The sequence below is a fragment of the Chironomus tepperi genome, unplaced genomic scaffold, assembly GCF_022539635.2.
Source record: "Chironomus tepperi strain 1889 unplaced genomic scaffold, CSIRO-AGI_Ctep_v1 contig_354, whole genome shotgun sequence".
NCBI classification, from domain to species: domain Eukaryota; kingdom Metazoa; phylum Arthropoda; class Insecta; order Diptera; family Chironomidae; genus Chironomus; species Chironomus tepperi.
Genome location: NW_027226476.1, coordinates 2,372,356 through 2,393,471, shown reverse-complemented (window position 1 = coordinate 2,393,471; position 21,116 = coordinate 2,372,356). Strand labels below are relative to the sequence as shown.

General features: G+C 31.0%; 1 protein-coding gene across 24 annotated transcripts in view; it reads left to right on the top strand.

Moving 5' to 3' along the window:
• Positions 1 to 21,116, top strand: part of KCNQ (KCNQ potassium channel) — a 148,880-nt gene that overhangs the window by 41,810 nt on the left and 85,954 nt on the right. The window contains exon 1 of one of the 24 annotated variants that reach the window (XM_070645677.1): positions 12,495 to 12,699. The exons of 21 other annotated variants lie outside the window; for them this stretch is intronic. The gene's annotated coding sequence lies outside the window, so the exon portion shown is untranslated. Of the gene's footprint in view, positions 1 to 12,494; positions 12,730 to 15,098; positions 15,466 to 21,116 lie in introns of those variants that run through there. 2 more of the 24 variants (XM_070645676.1, XM_070645675.1) reach the window with 2 other exon arrangements.

Here is a 21,116-nt window from a genome sequence, read left to right as displayed (position 1 = left end):
TGTAGACATCACATCTTCCTTTCCACGACATACTCACTCATATATGAACTCACATCGAACGTCATGTTGATGAATATTTTTACATTTTACTCGAATGCTCGTTTCATTATTTTATTTTCCAACGTCTTCGTTCTATGCCTGCTTGCCTGCCTTTCTAATGAGTTTCAAGTAAAAGAGAAATATAAAAAAGAAATCTTTAATGTTCGTCGTTGGAGCTGAAAAAAATTGAGAATGCTACACCACATTCAATTCCCTTTTTGTACCCTCGAGATACGTGTATGTGTGTATTTTTTCATGTTGCTGTTCCTTCTTTTTCCGCAACAAAAAAAAGAAATAAAGAAAAATTCTTGAAAAGCTTTCGGAAAATCTTCTTACAGTTTGACAGTCGATTGCGCCGCATTCAGAATGAAAAATGTATACTGTATATTCATATCAAATAAAGCACGGGAAATGATGGAAAATTTTAAAGAAAAAATAATAATCAACGATTGTATGGCATAAAAGGAATTATTATAAATGATATATGAAAAATAGAATTCCGTATTTACTTTGCTGCTCAAATATCTAGAATATAAATTATTTTACAGTAAATATTACATTTTGAGGAATTTACACTGCGTTGGAACTGTTATGGAATGATGAATTTTTGGGTAGCATATTTAAAGATCTTCGAGTAAATGGTTCGTATATTAAATACTTAAATGTTTTGGAGGGAAATCAGAATAAATGCTGAATATTTTAGGGAACTTTGTGTCAGGATGGAATTCAATTTATGAAAAAGCTACCAAAATTGAAAATTTCTGTAAATAATAAGGCATAAATTTATTTTACACAGTAAAGAGAGCATTATTTAGGACGAAAGTAAGCCAAGAGGCATATTCGGGATGGATCAAAATAATACACATCCCTACATGCCGGGACGGGAGTTATATGAGTTACAGCTTGAACTAATAGACGATATTGTCCTATTGAACTATCAAACCATCTATATGTGCCAGAGAAGTTACTCACCCTCCCAAAAACACAAATCATTTCAACCTCCACATAAAAATCCCCTTCCCAAACTCCAAATCACTCATAGCAACTCATTTAGCTCCCTAGATTCAATTTTGAATTTTCTCTGAAGTCAATTTTCCACAAACCGGAAGAAAAGTTCTCTTCCTTATTAAAAATGAACTGAAAAATTCCATTTCATCCGTGAAATAATAATACAATAGACGTTAAAAGTGCTGCCATAACAATTCTACATCTTTTTAAGAATTAAAGAAGTTGAGAACAAACAGAAGAAAAATTATTAGGCATTCTCGTTGATCTCATAGGTTTCAAACAATATGAATGGAGACAAGAAGGCATCAGAGCGTTGTAAGAATGAAAAGAAAATGTGAAGCAATAAGAAGAAAATGAGGACTTTTTCTAAATGATGTAATAAATTGGACTAAATGCGTGAGTTTCGTGTGCGGTCATGGACAAAGGAAATGAAAGAGAAAAGAAGGAATGTTTTAGTATCCAGTGGGAAATTTCATATTTATGGTAATGGCAAGGACTTTTTTTCCTTGATAATGAAAAGAATCTGCTCTGATTTTCAATTTTCTTTGTTTTATCGCGTTTAAAATGAGGTGAAGTTCGTGGAATTGGCATGGATTTCAAATAATTTAGAGTTCATATCCTCCCAATTCTATGACCCTGAATTCCAATGCAGACTTAAAAATGCTCATCCAAGCAATAAATTCATATGTCACTTCCAATAAGCCACACTTCTAATTACTCATAATTAATTCTTAAAGTAGCTAACAATTTGCATTAAACTTGACAATTCACTATGACGCATTAATAATTTTAAAGACTTATAATTTATTCATAACGCATTCATTGACATTCAAGAGTAGAACGTGATAATCACATTCAAAGGGACTTGTTATTAAACACGTGATTTATAATTTATTGCGTAGTGCTTTTATGGATGTAAAATTGTTGGCAATTAATTCGCAGATGTTATTTCTATGTCTTAAGAAGAATTTTATGTAGATGTAAGGATTCTCAATTTCATTTTTAATTGAATTGTGTGTAGGCTTGTAGCATGATTGGGTGTAAAGTTAAGATGATATCTGAATATAATATTGTTGATTTTTGGATATGACTTTATTGATTTTAAAGAAATTTGATTAAAGTTTGAATCTGAAATTAATAAGGTTTCCATCTCCGTCCATGAATCAACAAAATGCGTAAAATATTTCCATTCACAAGGATCACAGCACGTGGAGATGGAAGAAGCACAAGAACACATTTCAATACCACTTGACATTTTTGTGCATTTTGAAGTTATCGGAAATCCTTCTGAGAAGGAAAATTCTGAAAATTCTAAAATGCTACGTGGATATACCAAATGTAAAATGTAAGACGAATAAAAATAAACAAAGCACGAATTAATCCATTATCGAAGATCTAAAATTGACAAAATTTAGACGTAAGACTTGGCGCGTGCTATTTATTTCGAGACAATAAATTTCGCTCTACGAATTCCTTAGGCTTAAAATATCTTATAGTAAGCAAAACAAGCTCTGTTGTCAATAAATTAATGCTCTAGAACTTGACAAATTTAATTAAATCCTGAAAATTTATAGTCATGAAGGTCAGATGGGTCAGCAAACAAAATGCTCTTAATTCCTTGAACTTGATTCAGTTCATGTACTCAATTTTCACACAAAAAAAAAGTTGTGTTCCTTAATCCCACTTAAATCGTTTCAAAATGACCAACAAACAGACACACTTGAGATTATAATCCTTTCATTAAAGACACACAAACAAAAAGTTTTACAGCAACAAAAAAGTTTTTATATATCCACATTGTTTTCCTCCCCGCTTGGCTCATCATCATATTCAGAAACTTAAATAAGACGAAGATAAGAAGTTTCAAGCAGCAAAAAACAGAATAAAAATAAATGAAAATTTTATATCGTTAAACAAATGAGAAGGAAAAGAACTAAAAAAAATCTTTTTTTCAGTATATTTGCACATTCAAATATTAACTGACAGTAGCCTGCCTTATGAAGGAAAAATATTTTGTATAGCAAAATAAGCACTAAAATATTCCATTGTAATAAAAAATAATTAGATTATTATGCCGTGGTATTCTGAAGAGATTTCAAAGACAGATGAAGTAAAACTGTACCTTATGTACTGTTTTTGCAGCAATTTAATGAAATTAAGGAACCTCAGTTTTCGGAAATTGAAAATAAGTGGTCGAGGGATGGACAATTTTTGGATTTAATTAAATTGTTTTAAAATTGAGAATGGAATGTTTTTGAATTTTTGTGCTGCATACTCGAATGTCTAGAAACTTCCGTTTGTGAATTATTTAGTTCTGAGTAAATGTTTAATGTTTGTTTGCAATTGTTTATGTAAAATTCAAAATATTATTTTGTTTAACATTCTTACTTGGTGACTACTGCTCTATAATAAGTTGAACTTACAGTGTATATTAAATGTAGTGTCGATTGAAACCAAAAAACCTTTTTGGCCGAATAATTCAACTTAATGCTTCTAAGGGAAAGTTAAAAAATTGCGTACCGCTTAAATAGCGTTATTAGGCCCCTCTCTACCACTTATCATAAAATCATGATCCAAAATGTATACTCCGTAACAGTGCCTCATAACTTACATAATCTATGTATGTTGTCAATCATCATTCGCTGTCTAAGTAAAAAATCTTTGCTACTCATACGGATTCGGTTTTGAGAACAAAACTTTGATTCCCAAATGAATTAATTCGACATTTCATAAATATTCAAAGCATAGCATCTAGTCGTTCTGATGAATACTGGATTCGCAGTAATTCGAAAAATCAATTAATAATCTGCCAAATTATTCATTTATTGAAAAAGTAATTAAGCCAGTCTTCCCAGAAATGGCCAAATATTTGAATTTCCCAACGAATAGTGGCGATAAAAAAATGAAAAGCACTGCTTTTTATAAATTTTACTACTAAATGCCAAATGAGTCAGTTATTAACACCAGACAGAGACATTCCCAATATAATATTTCACTTGATTTATTATAGGACTTTCCCACACAGCGCAAAAATTAATATTCAAGTTATGAAGATTAAAACTGATGATAAGACGAATCGCGATTGTATTTTAGTGCCATCAGCTTCTTAATAACATCAATTCTCTTTCAAGGAAATTTAATGAAATTTGATACTTTTTAGAAAGTTATAAAATATCACAAAAATAGTCGAACGCGGCACTTCTGTTGCCCTGTAGCATTCAGTAAATTAAAGGCTATAATCACTAAATGTATTTTTTAAAAACTTCCAAGTGTTGCTCACTCTTGAAGATGAATATTCCATAATTTTATTTTATTAAGTCTACTCCTGTTACAAAATAATAATTCATTCCTTAAAATCATTCAAATGAACATAAAAATGATTTATTCCATCTTTTAATTATATTGCCATAGCCAGCATATGACTAAGCGAAAAAATATTCCCATTTATAATATCTGCATTCAGACACGTATTTCATCCAGAAGAATGAATTTATAGCTATGGCTTGATTGTGTATTGAATTTAGGGTTTGGGAAAGGCGTGAATGTTTACAGCAAATTTTGGGGGTTTGAGTAGTTGCTAAGAAGATTCAGGATAACTTACTATTATGAACGACAGACTAAGATGTAGGTCAGTGATGGGCAACCATTTATTTTCGCGGCACACCTTGTTAATAAGCCTCAAATGACATACAGTTCATGACATTTCCAAATATTTTTGGTGGCAGACAGATTGCTTACCATTGATGTAGCTATTTAAATCTTGAAATTTGATACTCTAGAAGAACAAACATAGAATTTCAAAAAAAGTCAGATCTGACTTCTATGGAAATTAATTCAGTTCCACAAGATAATCAATACGACTATAGCTAACATGCCACCCAGATAAAAAATGCTGAATTTATTTAGAATATCATGTGATCTTTGTATTACCAAGCAATCTGTTTTTCTACATAAATTACCGCAGGATAAAACCAAATTTAACCAGATTATACCAGCTTATGAGCATTCTTGTTAGTATGTTTATTTTATAAAATGAATGAATTTACAGTCAAGCACCTTTGGATTGAGAATTCTTGTCGAGTGAAACACTCTAAATCGACAGCTACGATACATGTTCTTGGGAATTCCTATCACCTGAGGAATCACAATAAATGTATTGATCTGCAAGAATTCAATAAAAACTTCAGATGACGTCAAGCAAACGTGATTTTCTAAATTGATTGATCCATGAAGTCACTGGCAAAAATTCCCTACTTTTTGCAATGTCGGGGATTCATTAAAAGTTAAATTTCTATTCTCTCTAGACACAACAAGTTCATTTATGGCAAATGATATAAAAGTTGCAGACATAAATTATTCTCAATGATTTTAATCCTCAATAATTAATAGTCTATAAAAATCTCGAGTATAAATCCACTTTAGACATTAATATAATCGTTTACTGCAATACTTGATGTAATTGCTACAATTTATATCCTAAAACTTAAATTAGCTCATCGACAGATTAATAAAAAAATTCTTTTTATAGTTTAAAAAGTTCAAAGTCACTAAAATCGTGAAGCATAAATTTGATTTTTATTTTAGACAATTTATTACATAGCCCTAGAGGATCTCATCTTTATCTCATCCGAAATTTTGCTTTGTTTATATTTCGTGTAGAAAAAAAAGTGAAAAGAATGAGATAAATTTGATACACATAGCTTGAAGAGATATAGATAGCAACATCGGTGTTGTTGATGTTATGAGGAATTTTTGTTCGTTTCAAAAGGTCGATATAAACATGATGAAATATATTTTCACAGATCTGTTAATGAACCTGGGCACGCTTGGATGTATCATCATCGGAAATGTAAATTTAATTAACAGCGAAGCCATTTTAAAGGCTAGCAGGAATTTGAGGAAATTGTGGGATTATCTGGAAGGTTTGGGTTGTCTGGCCAGAGGGATTTTATGTTACTGAGCCTTAAAGTAGTCATAGAGAATTCCACAGTACATCTTCATCTCACTATAAAGCGTTGCAACACAATCCCTTTTAAGCAATAGCTTATTCATCCCAAAACTCAGTCATTTTTAAAGGACAAAGCTCTCAAAAATGAACTCAATCCAAAAATAAATCAATATACGCATCCAATGCCAATGCATCAATACTCATCCATCTCTCCATTCAATACTCTCTCCTCACTTTAAATTGCCATTAATCACCGATGTTGATATTGGTTGCCTGCATCAATCATAACGTGTAATATAATAATTAAACATAACTTTGATGCTAACTTCGTTTATCATCATGATGATGAGCTGTGCTGTGCAAATATGTTGTGGCTGAAATGATTAATATTGATATTGACTCACACGTCCGATTTCAAGCCATACGAGTGATATAACAATGAAGGTGAATTTATCGTGCGTTTACCAGATGTACAATTTGCCATTTGCGATAGCTGGCATGAAGATACAATATTCATTCATACAGAAATAACTGCAAAGCCCTTCAAAAAAAAAGAAAATTAAAAATTGAAAAATTCATGATTCGCAATTGTAAGGAACGTATGAAAGTAGCAAGGAATAAGAATGTTCAATGGTAATGAAATAAAAAAAAGTCATTAATGGAATCTTAAGTGCAATTTTAAAGGATCGAAGCATTTTTTGTGGCAATATGAGTCACGTATGAGATATAATTTCACTTAAATAATGCAAGAAAAAATTGTAAAGCGAAGATATGTAATTGAAAAAGTTTTTATGAATATTTTATCAGTTTCAAGATCTGAGAATGCAATGACGTTCTATCCTATCACAGATTCACCAATTGAACATCTTCAATTAATTGATTTTAATCTCAAGATGCAAACTCTTATAAACGTATACACAAATAAATTATTTCATGTGATGAAGAAGAAGAAGAAGGAACAAAATTGCTTTTTACCCTGCTGTGAGCTCTTTGTTTTTAACATAATCAAATCTCATTCAATACGCGTGGCAATGATTTCTTTCTAATTTAATCGTTTTAAATCTAAACAGATAAAAAATTTCAATGAAATTGTGCTTATAAAAATACATTTACTTTATGTCTATTGCTTTTAATTTTCGATGTTCTCAATTTGAATTTACAACACGTTAAAAAAAGCTCGGATGTTGTTTGAATGAGTACAAGTTAGAAATTAATTTGGGGGTTTAGTGGCTAAAGCGCACTTTTGAATTTAAATGTTAATATGAGTTTGATGAAGAAATTCACTTACTTATGATGACTATTATAACTAGTACCGATTTGTTACGGCACACTGGTTGCCCGTCACTGGACTATAAGGTTTAGGAGGTGAGCTTTTCGGATACTCTATGCTATTCATTCCTATTAATAGCCTTCAATATTTTACAACACTGGAGACTAGATTATTATATTCTGTAAAAGTTGATCAATCCCCAAAGTGACATTATTATTGGTCTACTCATTAATTACCATCGTCTAGATTCTATACCCCTACTCATCCCCTCTACAATCTTTTTTGATTGAGCATCCAAAACTCTCACTGATAATACACAAAAAATTCTCACACAAAAATAATCAATGTGAAGCTTCTGAAAACAAATCTTATCTTCAAAAGCAACGCTATCTATTGAAAAGCTCTTAAGGCTCTTATAAACATTCGTCAATAGATTTCTATTATTCAATTACAAGTGCAAAAATATTTAATTATTTATTTTTCTGATAATTTCCTATAGATTGATATTCGATGAAATCGATAATGCTCATATTACTATGCTTGTTATCTGTTTATATCAATTATCATTTTAATTATGTTGTGTATTGAATGTCGGTTGGGTGAAGAGGCGTACCTTTCATAACAACCGACGATAAACTAATTATCATACCAAAGCATGTCAATTTCACACCAAAAAACTTCTTCTTCTTCTTCTGTTGATTTTCTCGTAATTAATTAATGGAACTAGTGAAATTGGCAAATGAGCTTAATTCGGGTGGTTTTATGGTAAATTGTTGGGAAAAGTTTCTAATTATCTAGGATATTCTAATTATTTGGATTTTATGCTGTATATCTCAGTTTTGTCATTGATATTTTCTCTTTAGTCATTTTAAATTTGAATTTTTAACGGCTGTTTTCAATTTGAATTTAGAACTCTGGACTCATTAAAACAATTGTTCAAGCTCTATATAGGCATCCATAAATTAACACATCCAATTGTTGTTTGTTTATTTAACATTTTATATGTGAAATTCTAATTTGAATTTAAACAAGAAGACGCAGCTCCATCATCATGATGATCATCGGCATCATGATTTATTATGACTATCTTGATCTACTGAAATAACAAACTATATGTGTTAATATTTAGTCAAATAAATATCACATCGTGCTGAAAATTAAACTTTTTTCACATCATCTCCAATTCCTTCGTTCCTTTACAGTTGAAAATTTTGTTGTACTTTATTTTTCGTTTATTTTTTTGTTGCTAGTTAACTCGTGCAACATTTTTAAAATTAAATAAACAAGAAGTTAGGGGATCAGGTGATGAAATTTCTGTACAATGCGCATTTTACTTCTTTTTGAAGTCTATTTATAGAATTAAATACAAACAACAGTTTTGTAAATGATAAACAAAAGTACATTAAGATTGGGTGTAAATAAGGTGTTTGTAGGATTTTAATGGTGGGGTTCTGGCAGGCAGGCGCTTTTAGAAATTAAGAAACTTTTATTGTGTATACATCCTGGATACGAGATTTTGAAATATTTTGACTTTTAAAAGAAGAATAAAATCCTTTTATGGAATTCTGTTAAGTTCTTGAATATGACTGAGTATAGAACTTCAATTTTGATGATACTTCCATGCAGCACATATGGTAATTTGAAGTTGATAAAAGCAACCGTTGCAGAGCTTTCAAATGGTTCAAATTCTGACTGTTCTATTATTTCAAAACTAAGCCATAGAACTCAGTGTCATGCATTTATACATTTTCCTACATGTAGCTCAATACCCTCAAATTCCATTCAGCTCCCACCTGCTAAAATCACCCCCACTAAATCATTCACATCAGAAGTCGTTAACATCATTTACAAAACATTAAATTCTATCCAAATCATGAGAAATCTAACACCTTATCGTCAAATAATCTAAGCTTCAAAGTACATAGCCCTCTCTTAATTCAAATATAAAATTCAAAGTGTAAATTTGCATTATCCACATATGCATGCATACTTATGTTACGAATCAATTTCAGTGTATTGACCTGAGTCAATTTAATTCAATGAATATCAAAAAAAAATCATGTCAGAAACCTTTATTTTCTCATTTAAAAAGATTGATATCACCTGGAGAGGAATCGATTTATAGAATAAATTTTTATGTCATAGCTGACACATAGATTGTTCAAATTTGACTGTCAAAGTAAACTCAAAATTTCAATTAAAATGTTCAGCTAGTCAAATAAAGTTTTAAAAAATATATAAGCTCTGAAATCGGGAATCATAAGCGCCTGTTGAGACTATAATTGAAAGTAAATAGATCAAGTGCTTTTTTTGGTGTTTATTTGGGTTCGGGAGCGCTACAATCTGTGCTATTTTATTTCCTTTAAGGACATTCAAGCAATATCAGACATTTTATATCAATAAACAAAGAGTCGGGGGTGGAAATGAACTCAGGAAAGGTTGAATAGTGTTTATTTTATGATGTGCTGTAAAAAATAAGGTTCTATAAACTAAATTCCAACACTTCCTACATGAAAGGTCGCATAAAAAATCAGAAAAAAAGGTTTGACCCAATTTTACATTATTGTTATGCACTCTTGGTTTATGGAGAGACTTTAATAGAAATAACATTTAGATTTAGTTGATTTACTTACGAGCTGTCATGAATAATTTATAAGGATATAAAAAATCCTTTGATAATCTCCGATAACTTGCCAAATAAAAATAGGAGAATTTATTTGCTGGAAATTTTATATTTTTAACAAATATTTGCCGATGATGAGCATAGTACATATCATTGAGGAAGTAGTAAATTCGTATTTGATTGGATAGATCAACATAAACAATTTTCAGAACTTAATATTTTGAATAAACTAAAACTGAATTTATATAGTCAGGGAAGTAATTAAGATTGTCTGGATGTTAATGTTTGGAATGTAAGTAACTATTGAATTTAGGGATTTTTATCGAGTAGCTGATTTTTGTTTATTCAAGGTCTTATAGCACATAATTATAGGGATTGAGTAAATTTTGTATTTAGGTCATAACAAATGCTGTGAAGAGCCTCTGAAGCAATGATTTTAATAAGCTAGTTGTAGGTCTGATTCTAAAGACGACTTATGTTGCCTTGATGCAATTTGTCAAGCTAGACATGCATCAAGTCTGATGAAAATCCATCTCTGAGGAGACAGGTCACTTAGTATACGATTCCAGGTGTCTTATATAAGTTGATACACTAAAACCTTTATAAAGCAATTTATTCATGCCGCAATGATTGATCCAATACCAAAACTATCAAAAAATAACAGCACTCAACTCCCATCAACCTCAATTCATCCTATTCACTTACATTTTGATTGATTTCCCAATTTTCAAACAGTTGAACTATTTACAGTCAAACAAAAAAAATCAGTTCAGCACTAATTACCCAAAAAGTATCCATACCCTGAATAATATTTAGACAAGAAAAAAAACTCAATAAAAATCAATCTCATAAAGATTTTTATTAAAAGATTATGAAATATTTTCATTAATGTTCTCGAGTTCTTCGAACTAACAGTAAAGTACATAACATAAGCTGGTGTAATTAATCAATGAATGAGTACATGCATTCCATTTTTGAATAGAATAGCCAAATTCTCCTCCTTCATTTACTAAAATTCCACCACTAATCTACGAATCGATTAATTCAATAGCGTACATTTTTCTACCTCATTACTTCACATCGCACTTTACCCCACATTTGCCTGTACATATTAATTCCCTCTTATTGGCGAAATGTTTGTATGTTAATTTGATTTTTCATGCCACACAATACATAGCAACTCTTTTTCTTCCTTCACATCATATAAAATATTCATGAATCTGATGAAAGAGCAGATATAAATGAGCTAAATTAATGACGTCATAAAGTACGCATTGCTTAAACTTTACACACTATTGCCGTCATATAGAAATTGTAGATGATGGAAAAATGTGTGTGAGAAAAAAGTACATTTTTTTTATTTTATTTTGTGTATTTTTTCCATCTCTTTTTGTCTAAAAATAAATTCTTCCCCACATTACACACTACTTTAAAATCATCATCATCACAATCGATGATCACCAACATCATTTCTTTCTCTTGATGCTGCACATATGTGTGATGTTCCGAAAATTTAAAATAAATAGTCTGCCGCAGTTTTTCTTTTCTTGTCTTGTATTTCACATGTAAATTCTACGTGTATTAACAAAAGTATAAACAAAACGAAGTCTAATTACTGCAAAAATATGAAGGAAGAAGAAAAAACGAAGTTGATTTTTAATTTAGAAAAAGAAAAAAATAAAGAGAAAAATATATATATTGAATGTAGAGCAAGTAGGGATGGAGTATTTGATGTGGAAGCGCATGGAACTACAGTCTACTCATTTTGTTCATCTGTATCGACCTACATAGGTTGTCCACCACTGATCCAGTTATAACAACTCTAAAGAAAAGCTATGTACATAGTCATGTCCTAGGTTTAAGTTATTTGGTGAAACTAATATCAAATCCTATGTATAATAGAGGACAAATACACAAATACAAATCCTATGTTTAAAATTCAATAATCCTCTCAAACCTCAATTTGAATTCCAAAAAGGCACTAGAATTAAAAATTCAGAGAATCGTATAACATCATCGAAATGAATGCAAATGACTCATTATAACTCTCACTATCAGCTGACATTCCAACCTCACGTAATTTTGTTTAAAACAATAACTTTGTTTTGATACTACATACCCTAATATGAAATGCTTTATACGGCCTTAAACTTCGTAATAATACAAAAGAGTATTATGATAATAATTCATTATTCCAGATAACAACTCAATGCAAACCTTCTTCTTCTTTAACAAGCACATTACATATACAGCAACACAATGACATAAATAAGGCATTGCATATCACTGCAAAAAATAATAAGAATTGTAACAAAAATAATAATATAATTCATAAAGCGTACAAGCGATAATGTGCAACAGACTCTCAGCAAGAGACAAAAAGACAAAACAATAAATACAGCATTTAATAATCCCAGAAAACCCGCGAGAGAAGTGAAACTTACTCACTTACTCTCAGTTACTAGAGCCACATGTGTTTGGACAGGAATAAAATAAGAATCTTTTTTCTTTTTGTGAAAAAAAAAACACGAATGAGAAACAGAAGTAAAAATATTGAGAGAGTAAAAAAAAGTGATGACAACAAAGAAGAACTGACTGACTTCTGGTTTGACTTTAGTTGCTTTCGAGATATTTCATGATGAATAAATAGAAATATTTCCTTTCTCTTTACTCGGTCCAATTTTAATAATCAATCAGTGCTTTACGCTAAAAAGTTGTGAATGAAAATTGCTAGAAATATGACGAACATTAAAAGTGATTGAAGCTACAGATGTGAAATATCAAATTGGATGTCAATCAATATCAATTATAGTAAAATAATAAAAGTTGTTGTTACAAGGAGTGCGTGAGAGAATTGCATCAAGTGAAGCGTGAAATTAATTTTTTTTGAGAGATGAACTTGAATTATTTTACAAGATTTGACCTTCAGTGCTCATAGCTATAGCTAGTAATGATTTTTAAACAATATTATAGAGAGAGTTGTTCACAAATGAGGTTTTGGATAGGAATAGCCTTTATTTAGTACTTATCTGACTCACTACTTGTCTGACATTCTATATTTTGGTGCAGAAATTTGTGACTAAATATATAAGGCTGGATGGATACCTTTGAAGGTGTGGAGATGCCTAAAACCTGAGCTTGAAGTTGACTCGGATTTTGTGTAGACATGTCGACTCGACTCTATGTAAAATGCAGGTCGACTTCAAGCTCTGCTTAGGTGCATTTGCACCAGTTGCCGACACTTTTCCAAAAGTACAGACATAACATCCGAATGACCCTCAAAGTGAAAGAACTAAAATTACTTTGTAGATTGATTTTACACATGACAAACCGTGAATGTTGAAAAAACTTTTAAAAAGAAAAAATAATCGAGACAATAAAAAGGAATTTTTTTCACATTTTTCGCGTACGTTCATCGCACGAAACACACAAAAAAATTTCAGACCTGACATTAAAAAAGAAGCTTAAATTGTCCGATAAAAGAGAATTCACGCAGAAAAATATTTTCATTGCGGCTAAAATTCAATGAATCGATTGAGTTTCAAGATCAGGGTTGTTGTATTTTTCCCATATAATTCACATCTTCTAATCACTTCCTATGGTCGTTGACCGAGCATCTCGACATTCTCAATGTGACGGTATCTAAAAATAATAGTGAAAAATGAGATTTTTTTCGTTTTTATGAACTAGCTCGGTGCTCTAAATTTCCATTATAACATATATTTTTGGAAATTTGTTGATGTGTATAGTTTATGGAGTTTCATGACACTTGTGGCAACCCTAGAACTGATTTGGATTTGAAAATGTGAATTGAGAGGAATTTTTAAAACTGACTGAAAACTGAACAATGCGCATTTCTATTACGTTGAAAGCAATTGTTTGAAAGATATTTCATTAAACTGAACTTCATTATTTTTGAATACCGGCGGAAGTTTGATGATTTTTTTGAAGAGCATAGAGCGAATTTAAATTTTGTGTTAATGAACTCGACATTTGAAATTGTATCTAAATTTTGAAGGGTTCGTCGAAAAACTGAAACTTGTCTAACCTAAATTCCCATTTTAATATTGTGAAGTAGGGGTGAAGTGGTGACCCATGTCTGAACATTATGAAATTACCGGCAATTGTGAATATCTTAAGTCTCATATAAAGATTATTTTAACCATATTAATCTCAGATGATAGCATCAATAAGCATCAATTAGGAAGATTACGATATTTAGTAATTAAGAAAAGCGAAGCTTTTTATACTCAGTTTTTTGCTGCTCGGATTAATTTGTTTATTTAACATTAGAGTTAAGACTTTATTGAATATCACTAAAGATTTAAAAGCAATGAATTTGAAAGCGCATTTTTGGCGTGAAAATGAACCAAAAACAGCTATCACATTGCCTTCATGGTAGTTTCATGTCATGTCGTTAAGACGACGACGCAGTGATGCTCTAGCGCCTGTATTGTGCTGCTCGAAATACTGATTACTTTTCTGATTTGCTTCAGTTACAAAGCGAACAAATTACTAGTTCTTCCAATTACAAACCTTAAACTTGCATTAAATTGGCATGAAGAATTTGTAGAATTTGAAATTTGATACTTCACACGTGGACGTTCATGAATATTTGTAAATAAGTCTATGTACTTTGAAGATTATTTATTTTATTAATTACGTCTAATTTTGAACTGATTGTTTCCATATTTCCTAAGGAAAACTGATCAATCTTGAATTCATATTAGCTTTTGTATGTCAACAAGACTCCTGATCCCTTTAGTAGCAAGAATTAAAGGTAGAGGTGACAAAAGTCTACCTGCTAAGATCACACGTGTGATAATCCAAACCAAAACACCTGTTGTCAACTAGATTAAATTCTATGTGATACAAAACCTTTAAAAAGATTTCTCCAAAGCTCCATAAGAAAATAAATAATAAATCCCAGTCTTTTCACCAAAAAAAGATGCTTTAAGCACAATAAAAGAAGAAAAAAAAAAGTTTTTCATGCGCTTAGCAAGTCAAAAGAAGATTTAAAAGCGTATTAACATCACAAAAATGAGCTAAAAAAGTCAAGACTCAACAATCTTCTTTGTATTGTTACTCCTTCCACGATAAAATGTTGTTTTTACGTGATCTGTGAAGTCTGAAAAAAAGACTTTTTTTTTCTCCTCTGTTAGAAGATTCTCAACGTATTCAGTATACGCTTAAAACTCAGCTCGGTAAAAAGTGAGCGCGGATTTTTCTCGTCGTGAAGAAGAAAATGAGATGAAAAGTTTTTTTTAATGTCTTGATGAGATTAAATTGAGTTTCTTTTTGTTACCAATTAAACAGAAAAGAAATATGAATAAGCAAAGAGATTAATCATCAACTGGTTGATTAATATAGAACGAAAAAAAAAGACATATAATAAATTATATCGTGTAGTTTTATTGATTCACATTCTTTTATCATTATTTGTGATATAAAAGTTAATGCCACAAAGAATTAATTGCGGCATATGTGAAAGAAAAAAAATGTTTTTATTGCTATTATCTATTGTTTCGACGCGTTAAATGTCAGTTTTAATTTTTGTCACCATCGATGAACAAACAAGTAATAATGTCTGCAGGATTGATGCTAAAATATTCGGCACCTTTCTGAAATTATTTGACTAAAATTGAAAAAATAACGGTCAAAATTTTTTTGAAAATTTCTTTAAATAAAATGGGAAATTTCAAAAGAAATATTTATCCGAGTGACTTAAAGGAGGATCCTGAACTCCTAATGGTTGCTAGATAGAGCCTCAAAGCCCGTTCACTTATTACATTCAAGGTGCAGGGTAACGGAACGTAATAATTGAACGGCACCTTATGTCCCCTGAATCAGTAATTTTCAGACATTCAGACAACAGTCTATTAATCCCCAAAACCAAAATCTACCAAAACAATTGCTTCTTTTGCAACATTAAACGAGCTCATTCAATTAGAAGCACAGCAACAATGATGTGAACTTTAATCGCTAAAATTAATTTTATATTGTGTATATTTCTGTATCTAAGATCCTTGCTTATTGTTTTTCGTGAAAATATATATTATAATAATAAAACCCACGCATACTCAGGTGTATGCTATATAACATTAACGTGAAAAAAAAGAGATATTGTGCGCTAATGAATTCACAGAACAATTTTTTTTACGCAAAGTAAATGAAAAAAGTTTGAAAAATTCGGAAAAACATGAAGAAATATTCGACAAACTTAAAGTATAAAATTTCCTCATAAAACTTAACGATATAGCTCATTAATGTAGGTGAAATTTTTGGCATCAAATAACATGAGCATAGAATTTGTAATTTAATCCTTATCATGTGTATCAAGAACGTGTATGACTTTTTTTCATAAATTAAATGATAGGTGATGGTTGTTATTGGCATTATTTCAAATACCTCCTTCGCATGACATCTGGGATCACTCCTACTATTTTTTAGGAATTTTCATTTTGCTTAAAATGTTAGAAAATAATCACGTGAAATTGTGTCTTGCATGGATAGGCCTGAATTTGATTTCGTAATTCATAATTTAGTCTCATTTTTGTCATCGACGAGAATCTAAGCTATTTGATGTTTTGTCTGACTTTATCATGAATTCTTGTTAAAAACAGAAAAATTCAGAAATTTCTTACTTTTCAACAATGTGCGAATTTCAAATTGTGACTTGAAGCAAACATCTTGTCAAATATAATATTAATTACTGTCATATGATCATGCTTGTGTGGTCAATTTGGGTATGAAGGTTGCAAGTTTGTGAATATTCTGAAATTGTACACATGAAAGAGTATTGACTTAACTAGTCGTACAGATTATCTGTGATCCATGACCTCTCGTAGATATTGCCAAAAGCTAGTTCTTTCGTTTGCCAATTCTCGATTCCAAGTATGATCCTTGGTCTATCGATAGCTATGAGTTCTTTGGCCGCACACTTGAACTCTTGTCATCTGCTAAACCTTACTTAAAAGAGATTATACAGGTCTTTTAAAAGCATGCCCAGCTAATTGAAGTCAACTAAGCATCACAAAATGCCAAGCTTATTTTTCCTCAAACCCTCCACATTTTGATCTCTTCTAAGGTCTCCTTCATTCTACATACTTACTTTACCACAAATTCTGACTAATAGTCTCCTTCTCAGATTCAATTAAAACAATATTTAATTTAGTTAACTTTCATACACAAAAATCAATCAGCATAAAATTGTTTTGATTACTTTTCATTTGCCAAATTAAACTGCAATTTAAATCTTTTAAAACTAAATTGATTCTTTTGTTTGCAAATTTTTAAATAAAATCGAATTTGTTATGGTCTCAATTTAAATTGGAATGAATTCTACTGAATTTAAATTGATTTTAATGGCATGTCTGCAATAATTTCTCTCGATTTTATTTGTATATATTTATTCATGCTTATAAAGAAAAGACAGAACCTTAATTTACTAAACAATTTCTTTCCTTTGCCTGCTTTACGCAAGAATTCCAAACTATTGAAAAGCAATTAATTAAACTGAAAAGCACAAGTTCCAAATTCCAATTTATCGAATGATTCTGTAAGACATCAATTGTATTGACCTTAAAATTGCATCGTTCGTTGTCACAAAAACCCCAAAGGATGTGCTGATTCTGATACAAAGTATCTTAAAGCATTAAAATCAGCGACCTTCATACTGTACGAGTAACAAAAAAAGAAGATACGAAAAAATAAATTGCAAATTAAAACAAAATACAAAAGCGATGACGTGTGAGACGTTGAGGCACAAAGAAAAGCAAAAAACAGCTGGAAAAATGTGTATATATGATGAGAAAGAAAGAAAAAAATGTTAAAGACGAATGACTGTAAGGGAAAATCAGTGGAGAGGAAATTATGAAACGAACATCCACTTAGGAGATACAAGAGAAGTGCCTTAATTAATTGCATGAAATTTCTCTCGTCTCTAACACTTGAACAGATTGAGATTCCTCACAAAAAAATATATATAATAATAATAGTCTGGTGACTATTGTTGCTCATATATCATCAGATCATTAACTCTGTCTTGAGTATCCCGGATGGCATAAACTTTGCGTTAGTTGTGGTTGTTGAGCGACTATTTGGTGCCGTTAGATTATTTATTTTTTGTTGAGTGAATAACGATTTATGACAGGTATCTGGTATTGCAGTGGTGTGTGATTTGTAGAGTACTGTGATGTACTTTAGTGGATGTGATTATAATTTGCAATAGTTGTGGATACTACCAGAATAGCGAAATGTAGGAGATGACTGCTTTTGGTCCATCTTGGCTGCGAACAAGATTAAATAGCAGTTCAACCATTAGACTCTTATTTACATAACTTTATGGATCCGGGAACCGAACTAAAATTTCTCTTTCTATCTAAGCCACAATCGAAAGCTACTTATATCTTCGAATCACTAAAGAAAATCTCATGTGACTTCATCCCACTCCTGTTTAAATTAATTATCCAACACACATGAAAATCAAGTTAAATTAAGCATCATAATCCACTAATTAGTCATCACACAAGAAATTGAATCTCCGCAGCGAATCAAGAAAGTTAATCGACATTAATTGAGTGTATTAAAGCGTAAATATTAATCGCTAGATAGAAGCCTCAAAAATAAATCAGACTTGTTTATTTGCCGGCGATTTGTGTTAATAAGAAAATACTTCAAAAAGTAAATGATTGATTGATTGTGGAAGGTTTACTTAATCTGTTCAATTGAAGCCAATTGAGATTGATTATTTTTATCTAATCGGCGGTAAATCACACAATCAGCAACTCATTCATTTTTTTCGGTGTAGATTCCGGTATAAAACGAAGAATTCGCATAAATATCACGCAAAGTTTAAGTCACAGGGGTGTACTTTGGGGGAAATGTCCTTCGGTACAGTAATTCAAGCATGACTCAGCATTCAGTTTAGAAAGTAAAGGTCGACCCCTAGCTGAAGCCATCAGGTGTGCCATTAACTCATTTATATGAAAATAATTTCAGCTTTTCATCTTTTTCCGACAACAATTTTTTTTGGTGCCTACGCAAAAATAGGAATAAATGTGTAAAAAGAAAGAATTACACTGTTTATATACATGCACATATGAATATGTATGGTGGACTTCCCCAAATTAGTTTCGCTTTTCACACATATATTTTTAAACATCAATGAAAGAAAAATACAATTTTTATCTTCCTCATTCATGCTGTAAATTATAAGATGATGAGATATATAATTGACACAAAATATCAGTCATAACACAAACATTTTTATATTAAGTATGATATATATTTTCTTGTCAGAACATCAAAACCGCGACGATTAGGGAAAACATCGACGTGAGGCAATTTTCTTGACCCGAAAAAAGAAGCCTGCACATCTTGTTCGTCTTGCTTAAAAAATAAATATTTATGCGAGCATCAACGATAAAAAATATAAAATGAGCTGTATATTCATCATAAAATAAACGGCAATTGGGATATAAAAAGTTTATTAATTAATTTCCTCACTACTCATTGCTTATTGTATATTACTCATGCATTTAAATGAGCAGATGAGAAAGTTTATGATCGCAAATGGAAGCTTTTTTTTTGGCCACCTGGCATCCAGGTGGTTGGTAATATATGTTAATTGACTTTCGATTTATTGAAGTATTTTTTATGAAGTTTACTGAATTTTATGGATCTTTGATAATGCTAATCCCTTTATGAGTATATAGCTTTTAAAGCATATAGCAATATCCATCACTAAAATCAGGAATATCCATCGCTAAGTGAAATAGATTTCAATTTGTATCCAGAATAAGTCTTTTGACTTCAAGTAGTTAATAGATTAAAATTTTGGATTTGAGGATTTTGTCACCCAAACCACAAGCATGACCACCCACTCCCCTCTCTCCTTTTGAATGAATCCAAAGCATGTAGTAAAGTTCATCCAATACTGTCTAGGGTTTAAGTCTTGACAGATCAGCTACATCCAGAAAATCCAGACAAACGCATCTGAAATACAGAAAATGCTGTGCCCTAGTTTGTAGCATCCAGCAGACTTCATCAAATTACTCAAATTCACTGATCATGTATCAACAAGTTTCTTGAACTTGAATATCTCGTCAATATTTATTTTTCTAAATGATGACAAACAAAGTCAAAATATGATTATCAAAACAAATATAATTAATTGTCGAATAGCTCACATGCGCATCATCATTGCGTGATCAAACAGAAATTCTCTGGAACCTTTAAAAAAAACATTATATTTACTTATCTGCTGAGCAATTAATCGAATGAACAAACAAAATGTGAAGATATTTTCAAGCAAAGAGTAACTCGTACTTCATTTAAATTGGCGGATTTAATTATTGAAACATCTGAGATCCGATCCGAAAATTTGAGATGTTATTTTCATCAAGAAAGAAATTTGAGATTGAAATAAAGTAAATAAATCGAGATATTCGTAAATGATGAGTGTATCAGTTTTCGTTAGTATAAACACATCATAGCGAATGGTTGAATGAGCTCACAAACTTAATTACCTCAGAAATTCCTATAGGAGATGGAATGGCAAAAAAAAGTAAAGAATCTACAGCACTTTTTTATGATCAACAATGTTGATTATGTGCAATGGTGTTATAGACATAGACAGTACAGAAATAATACTGTTTTGCATCATCATCATGTACATCTGTTGTAGTGGTTCTTATTAACTCGTTATCAATACCAATGATAATTTATCGACGGCAAACAGTTTCTTTATTGACAAGATAACTTACTTGCATAATTATGCATGTTAATTATGTCATTTTTGCATTGTAATAATGAGTTGCTAAGTACGTGATGATAGTGTATTGATGAGGATGTCATAATAGACATGCAATGTCAATGTCTCATGAAGATGATTTCTGTCTCTCTTTTCCTTGGATATTCTTTGATTATGTTATTATGTTGGGTCCGGGTTGGAGGTAGAGATTTTGATGCCATGACTTGTAGGGACAGCTACAGAGTTGGCAGTAGCTGACTTAGCTGATGGGTTTCTTGTCTTCAGAGTACACTTGAAGAAGGTCCTCTGGTATCGAAATAGCAACTATCCAGAAATTGTTCAATTCTGACTCCATACATAATTCCAACCCTGACCTTCATCACAACCTCAAAGTGATTTTTGTCTCAATATTTATCTTGTAACGCTTCACTTCTATGCCTCTCAATATATGACAATCTTGATTCTCTCTTTACCC